This window comes from Herpailurus yagouaroundi, unplaced genomic scaffold (assembly GCF_014898765.1).
Source record: "Herpailurus yagouaroundi ecotype Mexico unplaced genomic scaffold, PumYag 142, whole genome shotgun sequence".
Taxonomy (NCBI): Eukaryota; Metazoa; Chordata; class Mammalia; order Carnivora; family Felidae; genus Herpailurus; species Herpailurus yagouaroundi.
This window is the reverse complement of record NW_024412397.1, coordinates 13899417-13908044: the sequence shown is the minus strand read 5'-3', so window position 1 is coordinate 13908044 and position 8628 is coordinate 13899417.

The following is an 8628-nucleotide window of genomic DNA, read 5'->3' as shown; positions in this document are numbered from 1 at the left end:
GAGCCCCCCGCCCGCGCTCTGCGCAGACGCGGCGCACGCCAGCGCCCGCCCCCGTGAGGTCGGCCCCGCCCCCGAAAGCCGGTGGTCCCAGAAGAAGGGGCAAAGGTCCGGGTGGGCCGAGGCTGAGGCGCGGCGCGGGCGCGGAAACCGCACTCCAGCCGTTGCCCGACCTCTGCCCTGCGGCCAGGCCGGTCTGTGAGCAGAGGGTTTTGCTTTGACGCCTAGGGTTCTGAAGATACAGGTCCTCTACACGGAGCTACCATTTTTGAAAGGGCTTCGTATGAGCCTCTACAGAGACCCATACATCTTCTAGCTTTCATCACAAGCCTAAGGAGATACGTATCTAGTCAACTCTTCAGCTTCTCACCATATCTCATGATTTCCACCCGAATGCGAAATCTCGTGAAATCCTTGGCTTCCGCTTCCCGTTCGCCCACCGGATCCAGCCCCTCATCAGATCCAGTCCATTGGGCAGCCAGGGGTTTCTGCACGTTGTCACACTCTCCATCCTGACGTCACCTTGCCAATTCGTCCCAGGGATTACAGCACCTATTGGTTTTCTTCTTCGGGTCTTCATTTTCCGTTATTCATATTCCAGCTGGAGTAAGCTTTCTCAAAATCAAATGTGACCGTGTGGACGATGACGACCCTTCAGGGCTTTCCTAGTTTGAAGATAGAGTTCAAAGCCCTTAATAAATCTCAACTGGTCCCCATTCCTAATATTTACCGTTTCTTCATTGTTTCTGGATCCTTCTCCACATTCTGTCCATCCACAGACAAATGACTCCAGTTGATTGATAACATTAACCTCTGATTTGTGGGGGAAAGGCTAGGATTAAATAATAGGCAATAATAGCGTGCAAATAGGGAGGAGCACGACTGGAGTTTAAGCTTTCTACATTTCTCAATAGTACCTCAGAGTTACTAAGTTTTTTTTAAGTATGCATGCTAACACTACAGTAACCACCAAAGAAAGACCTATTGCACATCATTTCCAAATAAATAAATTCTTAAAAAGACCAAAAGCAATAAAATAGTAGAACAAATAACACCGAGATCCAAATATATCAGTAATCACTATACATGTGAAAGGACTAAACACTCCAATGAAAAGAAAAGACTGTCAGACTGGACAAAAAACAAAATCCAGATATAGGCTGTTTAAAAGGGCTACTTCTTGGGGCACGGGGTGCCGGGGGCGGGGGGGGGGGCTCAGTTGGTTAAGTTTCCGACTTCCGCTCAGGTAATGATCTCACTGTTGGTGAGTTGGAGCCCCGAGTCAGGCTCTGTGCTGACAACTCTCAAGTCTAGAGCCTGATTCAGATTCTGTTTCTCTCTCTGCCCTTTCCCGACTCATGCTTTGTCTTTCTCTCTCAAAAAATAAATAAACTTTAAAAACAGAGATACTTCTTAAAGGTTAAAGTAGATTAAAAAGTCAAAGGATGAAAAAAACACAAACCAAGAAAAATAACTGACCAAAAGAGAAATCAAGTAGTAATATTAACATCAGACTAAGTAAACTTTAATATGAAAAGCATTACTGGAGAAAAAGGTCATAACATAACGAATGGTAAAAAGTCCAATTTAACATTTACAAATTTGAATGCAACTAATAACAAAACCTCAAATATGTATAAAACAAAAGTTGATAGCTCCATGAGAGACATTACCAAACTCACCATCTCACTTAGAAATTTTAACACCTATTTGGTAAGTATTTCAAAGCTCTGACATATAGGCGATAATCTTAAATACAAATTAGAAATAAAAAACATAGGGGCGCCTGGGTGGCGCAGCGGTTAAGCGTCCTTCTTCAGCCGGGTCACGATCTCGCGGTCCGTGAGTTCGAGCCCCGCGTCAGGCTCTGGGCTGATGGCTCAGAGCCTGGAGCCTGTTTCCCATTCTGTGTCTCCCTCTCTCTCTGCCCCTCCCCCGTTCATGCTCTGTCTCTCTCTATGCCAAAAATAAATAAACGTTGAAAAAAAAATTTTTTTTTAAAAATATATAACCAAAAGAGCCCCATGGGTTTGGAAGCATGCATAAAACGTTTAAAATCTGTTCATGTACCGAAAACGAAATTATAATTGAAATTAGAAAATACTCAGAACTACACAGCAACTTAAAATAATGTATCAAAATGTGTCCAATGAAGCCAAAGTGGTACTTAGAGAAGAGTTTATAGCCTTTGATGTTTATATTAGAAAAGAACAAGATCTAAAACTTAATAAAGCAAAGAGCCAGCCAACTTAAGAATGAGGAAAAAAAAAAAAGCATAAGCCCAAAGAAAGAAGAACGATAATACAGGGAAAAACGGAAGTTAGTGAAACAGAAAATATATTTTAGAGAGGATCAACAAAACCAAAAGTTGTTTTCTGGGGGAAAAATACAGCAATATTAACCAAGGGGGGAAAAGCACAAATAGTAATAGAAATTTTAAAAGGTTTATAACAATAATAGGAATTTCAAAGGTGCTGCAGACATTAATCAGATACCTGGAGGATATTACAAATGATAATGAGTGGTCATGTGGCCAATTAGTCACCTTGGTAAAGTCCATTCCTCTTTTTTTCAAGGAGATTTTCTGTGATTTTCTTTTTTTTTAAGATCAATTTTTAAGTAATCTCCACACCCAATGTGGAGCTTGAACTCACAACCCCAAGATGAAGAGTCACGTGCTCCACTGAATGAGCCAGCCAAGCACCCCAGTCCATTCCTTTCTAAATAAAATGTCTGAATTAGCTGATGTCAAATATTCTGTAAAGCAGTGCTTCTCACAAGCTAATAGGAATTTTGTTAAAATGCAGATTCTGATTCAATAGGTCTGGGAATCTGCATTTCTAGTAAACTCCCTAAGTGATGTAGATGTGCTGGTCCATATTTCAGTAGGGAGGCCTTAAGGCATTATCACCCTGTACCCTGGTCTTATGGTCTTTTTTGACAAATTCTATCCTGCATTCTGTGCTGCCGTTTTTCAACACTCACTCCCAAACTCCCAAATCCTTCCCATGCCACCCAGATATAGTAAGGCTAAGATTCATCAGCTGAAACCTTAAATAACCTCAGAGAAGCAGGAAAAAAAAAAAAAAACCCATAAAGCAAGCCCATACCCTCTAATTTTACTACGAGTTGCAACTAAAAGGACAGCATTCCTAACAGAGGACACCTGCAATTAAGCCCTCTTTTTTCTTTTGTTTTTTTGTTTTGTTTTGTTTAGATGAACCAATTTACTCCGTATTATGGGAAATGGATGAATCAAAAGTGCTATGCAGCCATAATGCGTGCCAATAATTTACTTGTAATGACTCAGGTCTGTATAATGCATTCGTTGGCAATAAACACTGTGAAAAATTCTCTTTTAATTATGTAGGTGGAATTTCTGTTTGTCTTCGTACAATGTTTCAGAGGCTTATCTTAATTATCCCAATATCATTCGCAGTTGAATAAAGTCAGTTTGATGTGCGGTGTGGGAGGAAAAAAAAGTCTCCTACATAATGCTTTCTAAAGCATGAACTTTAACTTGAGATTCCCTTTGTGTAAGTCAAGGAGAAATGGATGAAGTCATTTTGCTTGAGTACACACAATAAGAATTTTCTTTTACTTGCAGTTTCTAACAATGATAAGGGTTGTCATCTTTAATATTTAAGTTCAAGGCTGGAGGGGAAAAGATATTTATGCACATGTACGTGCAACCTGGCAAATATTACTCATCTGTTCCCAAATATCTGGAACCAAGCAGAAAAATAAAACAGGTTGCTCTGGCTATCCCCAAAAATGTATAAGCTTTTTAATAAAGCATGCCTTTGTCACTCGTGTGACCCTCACCCTGGGTGACCCTGTTCTTGTTGCTGCTGGTACTTTCCACAATGTCCCCATTGCAGCCATAGGCCAGGGCTGAATGGGTGGGAGAAGATATTTGATAGAGGTCAGGACTATCTCTGGAGTGTTAGCAAGTAACAGGCTTGCAGGAGGGTCCAGTATTCATGCCATCTTCAGTCCTGTTCTTATTAGCTGCGCCTCAAAACAAAACTCGCTCTAGACCCAAGTAGGCCATTTACAAATTTCAAGCACCCAGGGTAAACAAGTTATACATGATTCTAAGACACCAAAACTAGATAATCTGAGTGAAAGACCCAGGGCCTAATCCACAAAGCCCCTAGCCACTGAGAGTACAATTTTGTGGTGACCTCCTCCTTGGTCATGGAACCCTAGCAGAGACATTTGTGATGAAGGCCTGGTTGGATACAAGGTAAGTGGGGAACTGCCTTCCATGTAAACAGACAAAACAATTCTCAAGGCTGTGTTTTCAAAAACCTAGTACAGTTTTTAGGCTTCTCAATAAGCTTTCCCAAGGAAGTTAATCTAATGTCTAGTAACAGAGACTTTTTACATATCAGGTTTAAGAATTGTAACCCAAGGGTGCTTGGGTGGCTCAGTTAAGCATCCAACTCTTGATTTCAGCTCAGGTCGTGATCTCATGGTTTATGAGTTTGAGCCCCATGTTGGGCTCTGCACTGACAGTGGGGAGACTGCTTGGGATTCTCTCTCCTTCTATTTCTGCCCCTCCCCCGCTCTCTCAAAATAAATGAACACTTAAAAAAAAAAAATTGTAACCTAGAAAAATGGTCATGCAAAGGTCTTCCCTAGTGAGATTCTCCTGACTATCCATGAGGTAGGATTGCTCCCACCCTTGTACAGGTGAGCACCTTGACACCCAGACCCGGGATTGAGTCAGCCCTTCCATTCATCCTGAGTTTTTCAGATTCCAGAACTCATGAACTGTCTGCTGCACTATGTTGCCCATCTTGCAGTATGTAACACAGCAACTCAGAGATGTATCTGTCCCTTACAAGTGCCAGGAAACTGGATGAAAGTCACAAAATCACACTTTCTCATCACACCTAGGGAATAAATCTGTTCTTCCCCAGAGGTACGGTCTTTATGTGTTAAATAATCTAGTCACTGAAGCCTTTTATTTTTATTTTTTATTTTTTAAAATTTACATCCTAATTAGTTAGCATCTAGTGCAACAATGATTTCAGGAGTAGATTCCTTAGTGCTCCTTCCCCATTTAGCCCATCCCCCCTCCTGCAACCCCTCTGGTAACCCTCAGTTTGTTCTCCATATTTATGAGTCTCTTCTGTTTTGTCCCCTTCCCTGTTTTTATATTCTTTTTGTTTCCCTTCCCTTATGTTCATCTGTTTTGTCTCTTAAAGTCATCCTATGCGTGAAGTCATATGATTTTTCTCTTTCTCTGACTAATTTCACTTAGCATAATACCCTCCAGTTCCATCCACGTAGTTGCAAATGGCAAGATTTCATTCTTTTTGATTGCTGAGTAATACTCCATTGTGTGTATGGATATATATATATCCATATATATCATATATATATCCATATATATATATGGATATATATATATATACACACCACATCTTCTTTATCCATTCATTCCATCGATGGACGTTTGGACTCTTTCCATACTTTGGCTATCGTTGATAGTGCTGCTATAAACATGGGGGTGCATGCGCCCCTTCGAAACAGCACACCTGTATCCCGTGGATAAATGCCTAGTAGTGCAACTGCTGGGTCGTAGGATAGTTCTATTTTTAGTTGTTTGAGGAGCCTCCATACTGTTTTCCAGAGTGGCTGCACCAGCTTGCATTCCCACACTGAAGCCTTTTAAACATAATCATTTGTAACTCTTTTCAAGGTACCTGAGAGGGGAGAACCCATCTCTCTTGTTCACAGCCAAATCCTGTGACCAGACAGTTACTGGCACATAGTTTATGCTAAGCAAATATCTGTGATTGATTCATTGTTTTACAACCACCTGTTGAAAGAAATCATTATTGTGTGAATAAACAAGAGTTTGTGGAAGAACAGAAAGGTCCCTTCTGAGGTCATCCAAAAGATCTGAATTATGACATAAGCCTAGTCTAGGACCGCCCATTGTGGGAGAAAAGGGATAGCCTAGTTAATATGGTTGGTAAGTTTTTGGGTAAGAGATTATTTACTAGTGTATTAAATTAGAAAACAAAACTTTGAAACTATGTATCAGAGTCAATTGTTCAGTATTTTTTTACCTCTTTCTAGAAGCCTTCCCTGAATAACCATACATGTTATTGGTCAGTCCCTCACTTTCCTTGCCTATTTAATTATTTATTCTCACCCTATCTATCTCTCAGTTATTTACTCACAAAACATTTACGGGGCACCTGGTATGGCTCAGTCAATTAAGCAGCCGACTTTGGCTCAGGTCATGATCTCATGGTTTGTGGGTTCAAGTCCCAAGTCAGGCTCTGTGCTGACAGCACAGAACCTGCTTGGAATTCTCTTTCTCCCTCTCTCTCTGCCCCTCCCCCACTTGCGCTCTCACTCTCTCTCTCTCAAAAATAAACATTAAGAAAAAAACAACAACAACAAAACCCATTTATTGAACAATTTCTAGAGACCAGGCATTTTAGTTATGAAGGGGAATTTAACAAAAGCCCTGGGCCCAAAGACTACATAATAGGCACACAGACAAGTAAACCAGGTCATGCAACAGACTTCTGGTTAAGGTGGTAGAATGACTACATGTGAAATCTTCCCCTTTCGTGTGAAAAAACATATTGTAGTGCATGCATTTAATGTAACACAGGCATTGTAATTCATGGCCGTTTTATCCGTTTCCTAGGGATGACACAACAAAGTACCACAAACCAGTGGGCTTAAACAACAGAAATTTACTCTCTCACAGTCCTTGTGGCTAGAAGTTCAGGATCAAGGTGTCTGCAGGGTTAGTTTCTTGTGAGGAACCATCACCAATCCTAGTGCTTCCAATCAGCCTTTTAGGGCTTTGAATACTGAACAACCAAGGATCCTCAAACACACGAGGAGAATCTCTAATGTGAAGAAGGCTGAAGTAAACAACTGCAAAAATGAAACCAGAGGAAATGGAACTAATCAGGGAAGAGGGAACATTGACAAATAGCCCCAAATAATATTTTTAGAAGAAAACACTACAGCTTTGAAGCAAGGGTAAAGCACTATACAATGGTAACAATTAGGGGTTAAGAATAAGCTCTTGGAGGGGTGCTTGAGTGGCTCAGTCAGTTAAGTGTCTGACTTTGGCTCAGATCACAATCTCACAGTTTGTGAGTTCAAGCCCTGCGTCAGGCTCTGTGCTGACAGTACAGAGCCTGCTTTGGATCCTCTCTCTCTCAAAAATAAATAAAAATTAAAAAAAAAAATCTTTAAAGAATAAGCCCCCGGAGATTTAAAACACAGACCACAGCCAAAATGAAAATGTTTAACACAGGTCTTGGTAGGTAATGTTGAATAAATTAATACAAATGCTAAACAGATGGAAAATATGAGAGAAAAGATAAGAAGCATAGAAGGTTATTCCAGAAGGTCTAACAACAGACTAAGAGGAGTTTCAGAATGAGAGAACAGAGAAAACGGACAGGAAAATAATTATTGAGCATTTTCTAGAACTGGGACACAGATTGAAAGAGCTGACCGAGCAACCAGCACAACAAAGGGAAAAGATCCACACCAAAGGCATGTTGCTATTGACAACAGAGATAAAGAAATGTTCCCAAAAATTCTCCAAGGAGAAAAAAAAAATAGCTTGGCATCAGGCTTCTCAACATTGGGTGCAGAAGATGGGGATGAGGGGTGGGGGGGGGAGTCATGCCTTCTAAATCCTGAGAGAAATGGATTCGATCTAGAAGTTAGTTCTCCACTAACCTCACTCAGATGTGAGACAAAACAGATTTCCAGACCTGCGACAGGACTCAGCATCTCCCCCCGCATTTCTTCTGTCTTAGGAAGTGAGCGGGCTTTCTGCTCTGGAAAGATCAAGGAGGAAACCAAGAAAGACAAAGAAAGGGATCCAGGAAGGAGTGGATATAACCCCGGAGACGGGTGAGGAGGAATTTCTAACAGACAGAAGAGCAGCATGGCCAACCTGGAACAGGCGGATAGAGAATTTGGGGAGAGAAGGCCGAGAAAGGGGGCTCCCCAGGATACCCGAGGCGGTCGGTCACTAGGGCAAGATAAAAGACAGACGGGTGACCGAATTGATGGAGTGTTTGAACCAAAATGAGTAATACCCACGTGGTCATAATCCTGTGACTTAATTTAACACAGTGATCCATCATAACAGATACCAGATATCATCTAAGATGCATACATCAAGAACAAGCCGTGTATGCATATTACACAGTATCGTGAAGGCAGTTGCCAGAAGCAACAGCTCCAAGAGTTCAAAGTGGCTGCCTCCAGGTGTCAGAACTCGAGTGTGCGAGAAGGGGCGAGAAGGGGTTAAGGATTGCTGTGATTTATTACCAGACTTTGGGAAGTTTTAATTTTTAACTCTATGTATGTATGAACTTTGATCACAAATTTTAAACTAAAGGAGAACAAGCACAGGGTGGTAAGTGCTACGAGGCAGAGTGGAGAGGAACTGCAGAGCCTTGAGGGGTGTGTCGGCGGGAAAACTTTCCTAGAAGTTGGGCACAATTATGTGATCCCAGAATTGAATGCCTGTTTCATTCACTCATTTATCCACCATTCTCCAGGCACTGTTCTAAGCTCTGCGTCTGTATCAGTGAATAAGAGACCTAGATGTGGCGCACTTGG